The sequence below is a fragment of the Notechis scutatus genome, chromosome Z (genome assembly GCF_049901735.1).
Source record: "Notechis scutatus isolate UNSWTSFEM ecotype Mainland chromosome Z, rNotScu1.2, whole genome shotgun sequence".
Taxonomy (NCBI): Eukaryota; Metazoa; Chordata; class Lepidosauria; order Squamata; family Elapidae; genus Notechis; species Notechis scutatus.
Genome location: NC_142025.1, coordinates 115,099,651 through 115,113,875, shown reverse-complemented (window position 1 = coordinate 115,113,875; position 14,225 = coordinate 115,099,651). Strand labels below are relative to the sequence as shown.

Sequence of the window (14,225 nt, the reverse complement as noted above, 5' to 3'; positions counted from 1 at the left end):
TGAGTTTGTATCTATTGTGTGCTCTTGTGTTGTTATGGTTGAAGCTGAAGTATTCATTGACAGATAGGACATTGCAATGTATGATTTTATATACCATACTTAGATCAGACCAAAGACAGCGTAATTCAAGGTTTTCTAGTTCTAGAATTTCAAGTCTGGTGGCATAAGGTATTCTACAATGAGTAGAGGAGTGGAGAACTGTTCTTGTGAAATATTTCTGGACTTTCTCAAGAAGTAAGCACATATTCCATCCGGTCCAATAGATAGAGATGGTTTTAGATTGCGTAGTGCTTTTTCAACATTGTCTTCTGTAAAATTGATATGTATTAGATCATTGTAGTTATCTGTGGTTCAGCTAGGAAATACTGGGCATGATACATTGCTGTTTACAAATACTGAGCAAAAGAATGTGTTAAAGATGTTGGCTTTAATGGTGTCATCGTTGCAGTCTTTACCATTAGGTCATATCAGGGGTGGGATGGACCTTGAGTCTTTTAGTTTGTTGTTTACAAAATTGTAAAAAGCGTGGGTGGAATTGGTGCATAGAAGGTTTTCCTCTTGTTTAATGTGATAATTGGTACATTCAGTCTTTATCTGGTGGCATAAATTTTTGTATCAGCTTTTGAAATTGGCAACGTGACCAGATTTGTTTTTCCGCCAGAGTGATCTCTTTTTGGATTGAAGTTTCCTTATTGTTATGGGTAATCTGTTTTTTTTGTTTTGTTTTGGGAGTTGTTGTTGGTACATATAGTTTGAGGACTTTTTTGACTTCAAGTAAAAATATGTTGTAATGGTCTTCAACAGTATTGCATCCAGTGAATAGAGATTGCCAATCAAGGGATGAGAGATCGTTGTCTATAAGATCATAGTTGCCTTTTTGAAGTTATAATTGGGGATTACATCATTGTGGTGATTTTTGTGTGGGCGTATGTTGAGACAAAAGTCAATCATATTGTGGTCACTGTTGGAAAAGGGTTCTTTAGTTTGTATTCCATAAATTAAATTCAAACTATTGCAGAAGATGAGATCTAGGCAGTTGTTTAGTCTAGTGTTGTTGGTTACTAGTTGTTCCAGTCCCAGATTTGTAACAGCATTGTAGAAGGTTGCATGTATGGGTTCAGTTGTACATTCATTTAGGGTCCAGTCAATACGAGGTAGATTGAAATCACCAAGAAAGATAAAAGGGTATGGGCATGTTAGTAGTGTATTTAGCTTGTTTACATGTTCAATGTCATAATCAGGTGCTCTGTAACATAGTAAGAATCGAAATGTGATATTTAAGGATAGTTCACAGATGATGGTCTCAGGAAGAGCAAGCTCCTGGGTAACTTGGATATTTTTTAGATGTAAGGACTTTTTATAGAAGATAGCAACACCACCTCCTCTACAAATTTCACGATCTGATCAGTAAACATGATAGTCTCTTACTGTGGTAATGGAGTCAGGGAGAGATGCATTAAGCCATGTTTCACAGACAAATATAATGTCGAATTTAGCCATATTTAGTAAGAGGAAAAATTCAGGTATTTATTCGCGAGGCTTCTTGCATTGAGTAGCTTGCATTTAAGGCCAGCAGTAGTTGGAATTGAGGTAGTTAGGGGCGTGTGTGCCTAGTCTTGGGTGATGGTGGATTGGTTGAGGTAGGGTTGTGGTTGAAGGTTAAAGCTGAGTTGCGGGTTGTGTGACTTACTTTTGATACAGTCAGCATGGTAGTCAATGTACAGGTCCTTCTCTCCATTGTCTAGACATTTTTTGAGTTCAGTGCGGAGTACCCCGTGTACATTGTGGGCACATTGCTGTATAGTTAGGTCAGGGTGACAACAGAGGTTCTTATGGTTGGTTGTGGCTATTCTATTCTGTCTCAGTATTTTTCCATAAGACAAATCCTGCTCAGCACGTATACCTCTCAGAGCCAAGTTCACTAAGCTGACAGGAGAAGAACTGACAGGAAGAAGCTAAAGTTGATAAGATTAGTTTCACTGAGGTCTGTGTCAGATAAAAGATGTGTATTCGGTAAAACATGTTTATCAGTCAAAAGTTCGTTACTTGTATCACGTAGCCTGGACTCAAAGATAAAGTTTGTAACTTCTTTGTCTTCCTGCTATCCCCCTGCACCCCCTTCTTTGATTCAGCACAATAAAAGAGGACAGCGTAGAGCAAGCTAGCAGCCTGAACAATCCATCTGTCTCAGGCTCAGCTGGGACAATTCCATCTGCCCCAGGCAATGCGCTGCCTCACCTAAAGAAATCTTCGTCTTGTGTTTTTTTTCCTTTCCGCTTTGCAATCACTCTTGCGAGAGTCCCTCAATCACCCTGGCTAGGGTTCCGCTGCTCAAACTCACCCTGGATAGGGTCCTGCTTTTGCCAAACTTCGCCCTTGCGAGGGCTTCTCTGTATCTCACTCTTGCGAGGGTCCCATTCTGAGAGGAATTGAGCAATCAACCAGAAGATCGAAACAACAGACCGGTCGCTCAACGCGACAGCTGGGGGCTCGTCCGGGATCCCTTATTCGTCCGGGATCTCTTCGACTTTCTGGTTCCAAGGTGTGACTTCTGGCTAGAGGTGCATCGCCTTCACTCCCATTGCTACGCACCTGGCATAGGTTTCGACGAATCGTAAGTAATGGGCTCCTCACTTTCTCAAGTTTCGTCAGGGCACAGGGACGAACTTTATAGTCTAGTGAAGAAGGCTAATTCCTTTCAGAAAATTAATGGTACAACTGTGTACCCAATTTCGAAGAAATCTTTAAATAAATTTATAATTTATATTGAGGCACACTGTCCAGCCTATCCATCTGCTGGAACTCTTAGCCATTCTCAATGGGAAAAATTAGGAAAATATTTACATGAAGTTCCCAGAGCTCCCATGGATATACTTATCTCTTGGAGAGCAATAATGGCTGCTATATCAATTGTTTATCCTTCTTCTAGTCTTCCTGAAAATTCTCTTTCTCCTGTTTCCTCTGATTCCCCTTCTTCTCATTCAAAAACTTCTACAATTTCTTCCTTACCACCTCCATATCCTGACACTTCTTCCCCTCCTCCCCCTCCTCCCTACAACCCACCTCACATTCCTGATGTTAACCCTATCAACTCCACTGATTCTCCTGCCTCCTTGCCTGTTCGTAATACCTTTCAGAAGGCACTGATTAAAGGATTCTTTTCTCTGACATCTTCTCAACTTGCTGCTTGGCACAATGACTATCGCTTAGCAGTTCAATCTGTTGCAACAGCTGGCCTTCCTCAAGCTGTTACCCTGGACCATCTTCTTTGTCAGGGAGCCATCCCGTACTCCACAGGATGAGATTCAGATGGGGGCAGGGGGTTATCCCATCATGAGAAAGGTCCTTCTCAACCTTCTTTGTCTTTTAACAAAATTCTTCAAGGACCCCACAGATTTTTCATTCTTATTCTCAGTGTGTTCCATCTTAGAACAAATCATTTAACTGTCTTTTATAACTTCTCTGTTGTGTCTGTTCAACCTGTGGGGCCGTGATCTTATGTCTCAACTTAACACAAAACTCATTATTGATTAATGGAATCTTTTGCTAAAACTCTACCATGTGTCAATACTATGTAAATAATGTCTTGCTACTCTATTGTTCTGCTTTTCCACAATTTCTGATGTACTTGAAAAGACAAGAGTAGGAAGCTAAGATTGTTTATTGCACGTAGATTTGATGATAAAGATGAAGGAAGGAAATGGAAGTAGGAAGGAGAGAGATGGTTTGTGGATGTGTTGTTTGGAGGAAGGAAAGAGGCTTTGACAAATTGAGAAGAATGTGTATGTCTGTGAATGCAATGAGGGAATTCTGGATGTTTGTTTGAAAGTAAACAAGAAAGTAGCAAAGAAAAAAAGAAATGAGAGGGCGACCCCTAGTGGGCTGCTCTTTTCAGAGAACATAGATTGATTCCACCAAAATATCAGAGAAAGGGAGGGGCAATACCAGCCCATCGCTTTTCTGAGTAAAACTCTCTGTCTCTGTCTTCTCAACCCACCTTGGTTCAACTTCAGCAATATCTGGGTACCATAAACTGGGCCCGACCTTTCCTGTCTTTAACCACCTTCTCTTGCTATCCTTTCCACTCATCAACTACTGACTGCAATAATTGTTCAAATATCAAATGCAAAAAATCTTCATATCTTGGAATGGTTACATCTACAACACACTCCAAAAACATCTATTTTTACTAGAGCAGCACAAATGGCTTCTCTTATAGAAAAAGGGCGTAAGAGAACCAAAGCTCTGATGGGAATAGATATTTTTACATTGTATATTCCTTTTAAGATCACTCAATGGGAACCTCTTTTTCAGACTTCCACAACACTGCAGGATGCGTTGGAAGATTGGTGTGGCCAAGTGTCGTGCCACCTTCCTTCTGATTCACGACTGCAGGTGTTGAAAACAGTTCCTTTTGTTTTACAATCACCTTTTGTCCAACAGCCATTGAAGGAAGGCTTAACTGTCTTTACTGATGGTTCAAAAAATATTGGAGCATGTACATGGTATGAAAATGCTCAATGGCATAAACGCTTAACTACTTCACAATCATCAGCACAACAAGCTGAATTAGCTGCTTTCTTATTGGCGTTGTCTCTTTTTTCACAACAATCTTTAAATGTAATATCTGATAGCATGTATGTTACTTAGATGGTTGCTCATATTTTTTTTTTTTAAAAAACAAGTTTTATTAATTTTTAAAACACACAAATTATCATTATTCATTACATGTTTAAACCTTTTTCCATTGTAAATTTAACAAGTCAGATAAATTATGATTCTGTTTTAAACCATTTCCATATAATATACCAAAACCTCTTATTCAATTTCTCTTTACTTCTCTTTACTCTTATTCAATATCATTATTATTATTTCATCTGATTCTTTCTGACTTAGTTACCATTATTCTCATTCTATATTTCTACAAGTTTTTACCAATTCTCCCCCCAATAAAGACATATACACACAACACACAAAACATAAAAAAAAATCTTTTTGGAAAGTAACTTGGACCCAGGTGTCTCTCTCTTCATGGACTTCAATTATATTCATGCTCATCTTACATATCATTACTTATTTTATTTACCATTCTAAGCCTTCTATATTAACTTCTCCACATATTTCACACTTCTTAATTCTACCTTAATTAATCATCTTAGTTTAAATCATTATATTTGTATCTTTTGTCCATTTTTTATCATCCCTTTGTCTCATCGCTTATGAAAAAAAAGAAAATCAGTTTCTCCTGAAATCATTAATCAGAGTATGATGCCTTTCTATCTCCCCCCTAAGTTAATCAAATTAATCTTTAAAATAATATCTAATACCCAATCAGATTTTGCTTGGTACATTCTATCTAACTAATACATCCAACACAATTAAGTGCATAATTAGACAATAAATCCAAATATTAAAAAGAAATACTATAATAAAAATTTTATAATAACATCAATACCATAATTTTATTAAACTCTTTAATTAAAACAATATTCTAAACCTCTCCTATTATTAAGTTTTAAAGCCAATCATTTTTAAACATTTTAACATTTTAATCTCTTATCAACTCTTAAACCATTGCAATACTACCATCTCATCTTATGTACCTTGCAAAATCTTTTTTTTTAAAAAAAATTATACTTTATCCATTATCCATAAAAAATTCCTTTTTTCCATTTAATTTCAAAACATTGTAGCTTTTCTCCACCTTTTCCCCTTCTTTCTTCTCCCAACAAACCTTTCTACCCCCCCCTTCTTCTAGCCTCTGCCTTACCGGCTTCCCTTCTCTGTCGTATTTCTTTTCCCCTTTGTTTACAATCCTCATATTGGTTTTGCACTTTATTTTTCCCTTTCTTAAATGTTTTTTTAGATCTTAAGTCCTTAAGTCCTTTAGTTTTCTTCTTTTCTCTTCTTTTCTTTTCTTTCTCTCTTCCTTTTTTCTGGATCAAATTCTGAGATTCATTAAAGATGGCTCCTTCCTTTCTTTCTTATTCCTCTGCTGTCTTCATCTGTTGTAATTTTTGTTGATAATTAGTAAGCGCCATTTCTAAGAAAAGGAAAGCTTCTTCCACACCATCTTTACCATTTTTTTTTTGCTTGTTCATATTCTTTTCTTAGTTCCTCAACAGAAAGAGCCATTATAAATCTTTTCTTTTCTTTTCTCCTTCTTTCTTCTTACAACAACCAGAATATTCAAAAGAAAATAAAAAAGATAAAACAGTCCCAAAGTTATCAATCAGTCCAAACCAAGGCAGAGTTCTCACTTTCTCCTTCTGGGGTAATATCAATCAAAGAGAAAGAAAGTCCAAATCTGTTTAAAATCTTATTACAATATATTCTAGTCTTCAAATCCTTAAGGCATCTGCTCCAACAAAATCTTAGCATACAAATATTTTCTTTTTAATCCTCTCTCTTCCCACTCATCGCTTAAACCCAATTTCCACCTAAAAAAATAGGTTTCTTAATATCCAGTTATTTATTCCGTAGGAAAAGAGGGAAAGCTATCCTTTCAGCACTTTCAAGCAGCCGCTTTTTTCCTCTTCTGGCAGGTATTATTCAGAAAGTCATACTTTTCAGGAATTTTATTAAATATATCTTAGAGTCCTAGGAGCCAAGAAAAACTTTCTCCTCTCAATCACTTTCTCCACTTCCTCCTGCGCATTCTTACCCGGCTGCCAGCTTCTTTGTGGCGGCCATTACGGACCGCCGCTGCACTGTCCTGGGAAAAGGGGGTTCTGCCGGCCAGGGAGGGGGTCTGCAACACCCCCAATCCCTTCTCCGGATCCCCCCTACCTTCAGCTGCCCCTGCAGGGCAGCCTAGCTCCGTACCCGTGTGGGTCGGAGCCCCAAAAACGGCTAGCGCGGCAGGGATCGCGCAGCTTCGCAAATCCCTGCCGCTCGCGAAGCCGACAAACCGGAAGTCCCTCAGATGGTTGCTCATATTTTTGATGCATATATTTCTCCTGTTACCCCTCCCTCTCTAATGAAACTTTTTTTACAGCTTCAGACACTGCTGAAAAAGCGAGGGAAACCTTTATTTGTAGCTCATATCAGAAGTCATCAGCAATTGCCTGGATTCCTAGCAGAAGGCAATCATATGGCAGATGAGGCTTGTAAAATTATGGCCTCCTCTCCCCTTCTCCAACAGCTTTCACCTGGGGAGAGCCATGATTATTTTCATCAAAACAGGAAAGCCCTAGTGCAACAATTTGGAATTACATATCAAGAAGCCACAGCAATAATTCAACAATGTCCAACATGTAGCTTGCAGGCCAAAGGTATCCCTGAAGGCGTTAATCCTAGGGGTACTCAAGCCTGTGATACGTGGCAAATGGATGTAACTCATTATCCTCCCTTTGCTCCCTGGAAATACATTCATGTATCAGTAGATACATATTCAGGGTTTATTATAGCAACATTGCAAAGAGGAGAGGCTACAAAAAATGTTATTAATCACTGTATTCGATCATTCGTAACGTTGGGATGTCCAAAAATTCTCAAAACAGATAATGGTCCTGCTTATGTCAGTTCTCCCTTTGCTGAGTTTTGTCATAAGTGGGCCATCACACATAAGTTTGGCTTACCCTTCAACAGCCAAGGGCAAGCGATTGTGGAGAGATCGCATTTAACTTTGAAACAAGCCCTTGATCGGCACTTGGGGAAAAAAGGCTCAGGCCCCCCGAACCTCCCGACGTTGCAAAATATCTTAAATGTTTGTCTGTACACTCTTAACTTTCTCAATCTTACTGGCTCTCCTCCCTCCACAGCGGCTTCTCGCCACTTCACCAAGCCAGTAGTTCCCTCTTCCCGTCCTCTTGTTTATTTCAGACAGCTTCCAGATCCTGCGTGGAAAGGTCCTGCACAGCTCATCACCTGGGGAAAAGGTTACGCAGCTGTTCAACTTCCTGATCGAGTGCTTTGGGTTCCTGCTCGCTGTGTCAGACCTTACCATGGCAAACCTGACTCTAACCCTAATCTTTCTTCTGATATCAATACTTCCTGTCTTTTCTCAATTTAAGGCATCTCCTGATGCTATTTTTGCTTTCCTTGCTGACACTGTTACCTTTATCTTTAAAGATAATCTTCTTTCTGCATGTAATTATGTTTTCCAACACAACGGTAGTTTTCTTTCTCCTACTTCTGACATAACTATTTACTATTACTATTCTCCTTGTTTAATATTTTTAACTATACATGTTACTCCACTTACTATAGGTTCTTATTCTTGCTTAGGATTTTTTCACAATCACACTTATTTCAATCACACTGTTATATTGCTTTCCACTTCTTCAGTGGCATCTCCTCCACTATCTTCTGCTTTACTTACGTTGCCATCTCAAGCTAATTCTGAGACAACTTTTCCTGGAGATAAACTACGCTGGCATCTTCGTTGCTGCTTTCCACCCTGTGATGTCACCAACTGCATATTGCATCATTCATCTTCCTGGGTTCCTGATCGCTACAAACCACCTGTCGTGCGAAGACGCTACCTCATCCCTGATGACATCCATCGCAAGACTACAGCTCTCATTCGAGCTCGCCATCTTGGGTATCCTGCCTTCATCGCTGACAACTCCATCTCTAAGCAGTCTGCATCTCATGTTGTTCCAAGATTTGGCTATCGTCGCATTCCTCGAAGCATACAATCATCTTCTACAAATGAACATCAACCTCAAACTTACACCTGGACTATCCTTGATTTTCAAGGAAAATTTTTAAACACCACCACTAACTATACTAGATGGCCATGGTTTCCTCAGCTTTTCATGGATTTTGCTGAAATGGGGACAGGAGTAGAAAAATTTGCAGACAAAAAACTACAAGCTGATACATGGGACAAGCAAGGCTCCTGTTCTCCAGCACCTGCTGACAACTTTAGATTATATTTTTGCCCTGCTCACAATACTGGTACTTCTCGTTCTGCCTGCGGTGGGGTAGTTGACAGATATTGTAAAAAATGGAGTTGTGTATCCACAGGTCATATCTGGTGGGAAGCACCTACCAAAAATGACTATATTCATATTACCCGTGCCCAAGCAAAGCATTCCTGCTCTTCATGGCCTTGTTGTGGACAGAGAATAAATCCACTCAGAATCACTTTTACTGCACAAGGAAAGACACTTACAAAAAAAACAATGGATGGTTGGGTTCACTTGGGGAGGACGTCAGTGGGATGGTCAAGGAGATGAAGGGAATAATTTTTCTCCCTGGTTAACAACACTATTGTCACCCTTAATAGGTCCTCTTGTGCTATTGCTTCTTGCATGTACTATTGGTCCATGTGTAATAGGACGTTTGCTTACATTTTTGAGGGATCGTTTGAAAACACTTGACAATGAAGTTAACAATACTCAAAAAACAGTTAGCTTTCTCACATCTGTAATTGAATCAAAAGACCTTGTCAAAAACCTTTGCTGGAATGGTACTCTGACCAAGAGTCAGAGGAAGAAATAGACACCAATAACTCCTTTTCTTCCAAAGAAGTTTTGTTAACTATGCCAAGCCATGATTTGGGGGAAGAGGACTTTTCCTCGTATGAGTTGGTTCTGCAAGGCACCAACAAACCGAAGGGCTTGTTGCCACCTTATGGGACTACTCAAGAGGAGAAAGGACTCTACCTAGAATCATGAGCACAAAAAATAAAGAAAAGGAGGAATTGTGGCTATTCTGTCTTGGTAAATTTCCATGAAACAAAATCTTGCTTAGCACAGAGCAAAGTTCACTAAGCTGACAGGAAAAGAACTGACAGGAAGAAGCTGAAGTTGATAAGATTAACTTCACAAAAGTCTGTCGGATAAAAGATGTGTATTCGGTATCAGTCACGAAGTATCATCACAGAAGCTTGTGTCAGATAAAAGATGTATATTCAGGAAAAAACATGTTTATCAGTAACAGTCAAAAAGTTCGTTACTTGTATCACGTAGCCTGGTCTCAAAGATAAAGTTTGTAACTTCTTTGTCTTTCTGTAATCCCTCCAACCCCCTTTTTGAATCAGCACAATAAAAGGAGGACAGCAAAAAGCAATTGGGGCTGGCAGCCTGAACAATCCATCTGTCTCAGGCTCAGCCGGGACAATTCCATCTGCCCCAGGCGATGCGCTGCCTCACCTAAAGAAATCTTCGTCTTGTGTTCTTTTTCTTTCCGCTTTTGCAATCACTCTTGCGAGAGTCCCGCAATCACCCTGGCTAGGGTTCCGCTGAACGCTTACTCTTAACGCTTTTTCTACGCTGAACGCTGCTGCTCTCACCCTGGATAGGGTCCTCTTTTGCCAAACTTCGCCTGGATCTCACTCTTGGGTCCTGTTCTGAGAGGAATTCAGCAATCAACCAGAAGATCGAAATAAAGGACCAGAAGATCGCCACAGAGCGTCTATGTTTTTGAGCTCTCGGCCAATGCGGGAAATGTCAAGTATTTCATTAGGGGGAGATGGTTGATGCTTGATAATCACTGATGACGTTTCAGACAGTTGTGATGTCATCATTATCATTGATGTCCTCTAGACCAAATAAGATGGCGTTTGGACATTTCTGTTCACGCTCAACAGCTTCTCTGATGAGGATTAGGATATCAATATTTGTCTGGGTTATGTTTTTTGTGGATTGGGTTGTGGATTGGGTTGTGGTTGTTGGGTAGAGTTGTGGTTTGTAGCTATTGGATGTTCAGGTTTTTGCGTTGTGTCTTTTTTTTTCAAGGTTGGATAATCTTTCTTTTAAGGTGTCCAGGGATGCTACTATGGTGTCAAGGGATATTATTTGTGTTTCAATGGTATCAACTCTTTCCAACAGATCCAGTTTGGGTCTGCATGATTTGCAGAGATATGGAAATTCATTGGATGATTCTAGGTATTGAATCATTTGCTTGGGTAATCCCAAGCAGTCATGATGAGCGTATTTGTTACATAGAGAACATTTGATGGAGTTTTCATTATCCTTTAGAGTTTTGTAGCATTTAAGGCATGTGCAGGAGTCTTGTGGTTCATTGGTGGGGATTACTTTCTATTTAGGTTGTGGTTTGGCATTGGATTTTTTTCTTGGCATGGTAGGTTTGTTAAGATGGTACGTTGATTAAATTAATTAATGGAACAATTTTGGGTAATCAATATAGCCAATATCACACCAATCAATCAATTGCAGTAATCTCTCTAGTCAAATAATTTTCCTAAGCAACAATCAGCCTAATCAATTAATTATACTAATCACTAATCAATTAATTACACTAATCACTAATCAATTAATTACACTAATCATTAATCACACTGTTCAATTAAATTCACTAAATCACTGGTTTTACTAATCAATTAAATTATATGAATCTTGATCTTATAAACTAATCAGTAATCACACTTTGCACTAAACACTCTAATCACACTAATCAATTAAAACAATAAATCAATTAAACCATTAATAAAATATTTTATAGAAATTGATTATCTAATCATTGATATAGGTGATGATGTAGAAAAGTTGTAAGTTTTGAGGTAATGAATTAATGAGTGTTTGATTAAAGTAATGAGGTAGTATTGAGAGTCTGCAAGGAAAGGGTTATTTATTTTACTAGCAGCTGTGATTTACTGGGTGAGAGGAATTTATTGCTCTGATTGCTGCTGCTATTACTCTGTAAACAATAGGCTGTAACAAGATGTTCAAAGCACGCTGGGTTTTTGAAAGAGAGCAAAACTCGCTGAATTAAAACACTTTAACTACAATCTATATGTCTCTGAATAAGATTGTTTTCCAATAGTTTCCTAAAGTTCTTCAAGTTGAGTAGTAGTAAAAATACAGTCCAGAAATTTGGGTTAACCAATCCAATCTGTCCTTTACTTTTAAAGTTACTTCTAGTTGCAATATCTTTTTTAAAAAAACTAAATCTGACAGTCACTCCAGATCATTAATCGCAGCTATTTTCCTCCTTTGAGTCCCACTTTCCAAGGAAAATTCCACTGCAGAAATTGGAGTGATTCTTACCAAGACTAAGCACGCTGTTACAAGATCTTTCCTTTCTTTTTCACTTCTGTCTCACCTGCCTTCCTGGTTTCGATTTAGCCATGCTGGCAGTTCTCTTTTTAGTTCGGATGGAGGGGTTTTCTTTGGGTCAGTCGAGGAGACTCTCCTCTCCTCTTGACCACCGAAGCATTCCTTTGCCGTCCAGGGTGACTTTTGGCTCCTAAGAGCCTCAGGGCTTTCTCCTCCCTCCTTGTTTCTCCCTGCCAGCTGTCCGATGTAGCTCCCGGGAAACTGTGTGGGGGATATTCATGGAAACGCGTTGTTTGGTGTTGAAGATACTTCTATCAGCTGTGTGAGGGATTTAAATGAAGGTATGTTGTTTGCACTCTGCAGGCTCCAAGTGATCCAGTTCAAGAGCTCCACCAGTGTGGTTAATGGCTCGATGGAAAGAGCTTCACTTCTCTGGAGAAGGAGAGGAGGGCTCCGGATCAACTATCAGGAGCTCTGCCAGTATTATTAGGGCTCCACGGCTTCAGAATCTAGCGTTTTTGGGCTTGTTTTTTGGGCTCTGGTTTACTCATGGTTACTGGTGCAGGCGGCAGCTTTAAAAGTGATTTCTGGTGCAGGTGGTGGCTTTATAGGGAGATAGTGCTCCAGGAGCGAGAGCCTCACCTTCCTAGTTGGGCGCCGCCATCTTACGTCTTCCTTATACAAATTCAATACAAATTCAAGGTAAACCACACCAAACTCGATTGCAGGAAATATGATTTCAGCAACAGAGTGGTCAATACCTGGAACACACTACCTGACTCTGTGGTTTCTTCCCCAAAAACTTTAACCTTAGACTGTCTACTGTTGTCCTCACCCCGTTCCTAAGAGGGGCATGCATAAGTGCACCAATGTGCCTACCGTCCCTGTCCCAATGTTCCTCTTATATTCATATCCATTTCATGTATTCATAATCATGTTTATACTTATAACTGCTATCAAACACATGCTCGACTAAATAAATAAATAAATAAATACATAAATAAATAAATAAATAAATATTTTTCTCCAATTCTAGATTTTGTCAATTCTAATGGACAAGCGAAGAAGCTAAAACCCCATGATGAAATATTTTCTCATCTGAAAAATAAATAGATTACAACCACAATCAATTTCCGCATGCAGAATTCCAGAATGTTCATATATGTAGAACATCTGGAAACTTGCTAAATATCTGAGCTTGTGATCTCTTCTTAGCCCAAGGAAAGAATTAGTAAAAGCTAGACTTACTGGACTATCCTCTACCCTTATTTGTAGCAGATTCTTATACATGAAAATACCTATACATGAAAATAGATACAATAAAATACTTATAAATGCTGTTGAGATTCTGGAGGAATAGAATGATCATCATGTCTTCCTTTACTGTAATTATTATAGAGATCTCCAAAAACGTTCAGTTACAGGAATTGTGTATGTTAGTCTGATGAAATGAAGGAGTAGAGGAGGAATGATATCAATGTTGCAATATTTGAGGGGCTTCTAGAAAGAAGACGGGTGGTCAAACTATTTTCCAAAGCACCAAAAGGCAAGGCAAGGAACAATGGATGGCAACTAACCAAGGAGAGAAGCAACCTGGAATTAAGGATAAATTTCCTAAAGGTGAGAATAATAAACCAATGGAACAACTTCCCTACAGAGGTGCATGCTCCATCACTGGAGGCTTTCAAAAAGAGATTTGACAATCATTTACTTGAGATGGTATAGAGTCTCCTGCTTAAAGTGACTAGACTAGAAGACTTGGACGAGAAGACCTCCAAGGACTCTTCCAACTTTATTATTCTCTGTTCTATGTGCTAGCCAGCCTTTTATATTCTCCTCTTGACACAGCTCCAGATTTTACCAGAGACAGTGGTCAAACCACATTATCAAGTGACTGTCTCAAAAAAGATTAATTTTGTACATTAATTTGTGATTTAAATTTAAATTTTCTAATCTATGATTGTAATAAAAGATTCAGATTTTATTGACTGATTATTCTGAGCCAACATAATGAACAATTGCAGAAGGGAGAACAAAGGGAGCAAACTTGAAATCTTGCAGAAAGGCATGGCAAAATAATAACTGACCCTATCACACAAATCCTTCAACAATTGCTTAAAAAAACAGTTGAGTTTTAAACTGCAGCAAGAAGAGTTGTGACCTATTGTTGGTTGGCAGTCAAAACACATGTATGATTGTAATAAAAGATTTTGATTGGATTGGATTACCTTGAGTCAGTCTATTGAATTGTGGGAA

The 14,225-nt window shown here is 38.9% G+C and overlaps 1 protein-coding gene across 1 annotated transcript in view; it reads right to left on the bottom strand.

Moving 5' to 3' along the window:
- LOC113427895 (vomeronasal type-2 receptor 26-like) overlaps nt 1-14,225 on the bottom strand; it is a 60,163-nt gene that overhangs the window by 4,190 nt on the left and 41,748 nt on the right. The gene's annotated exons all lie outside the window — the stretch shown is intronic.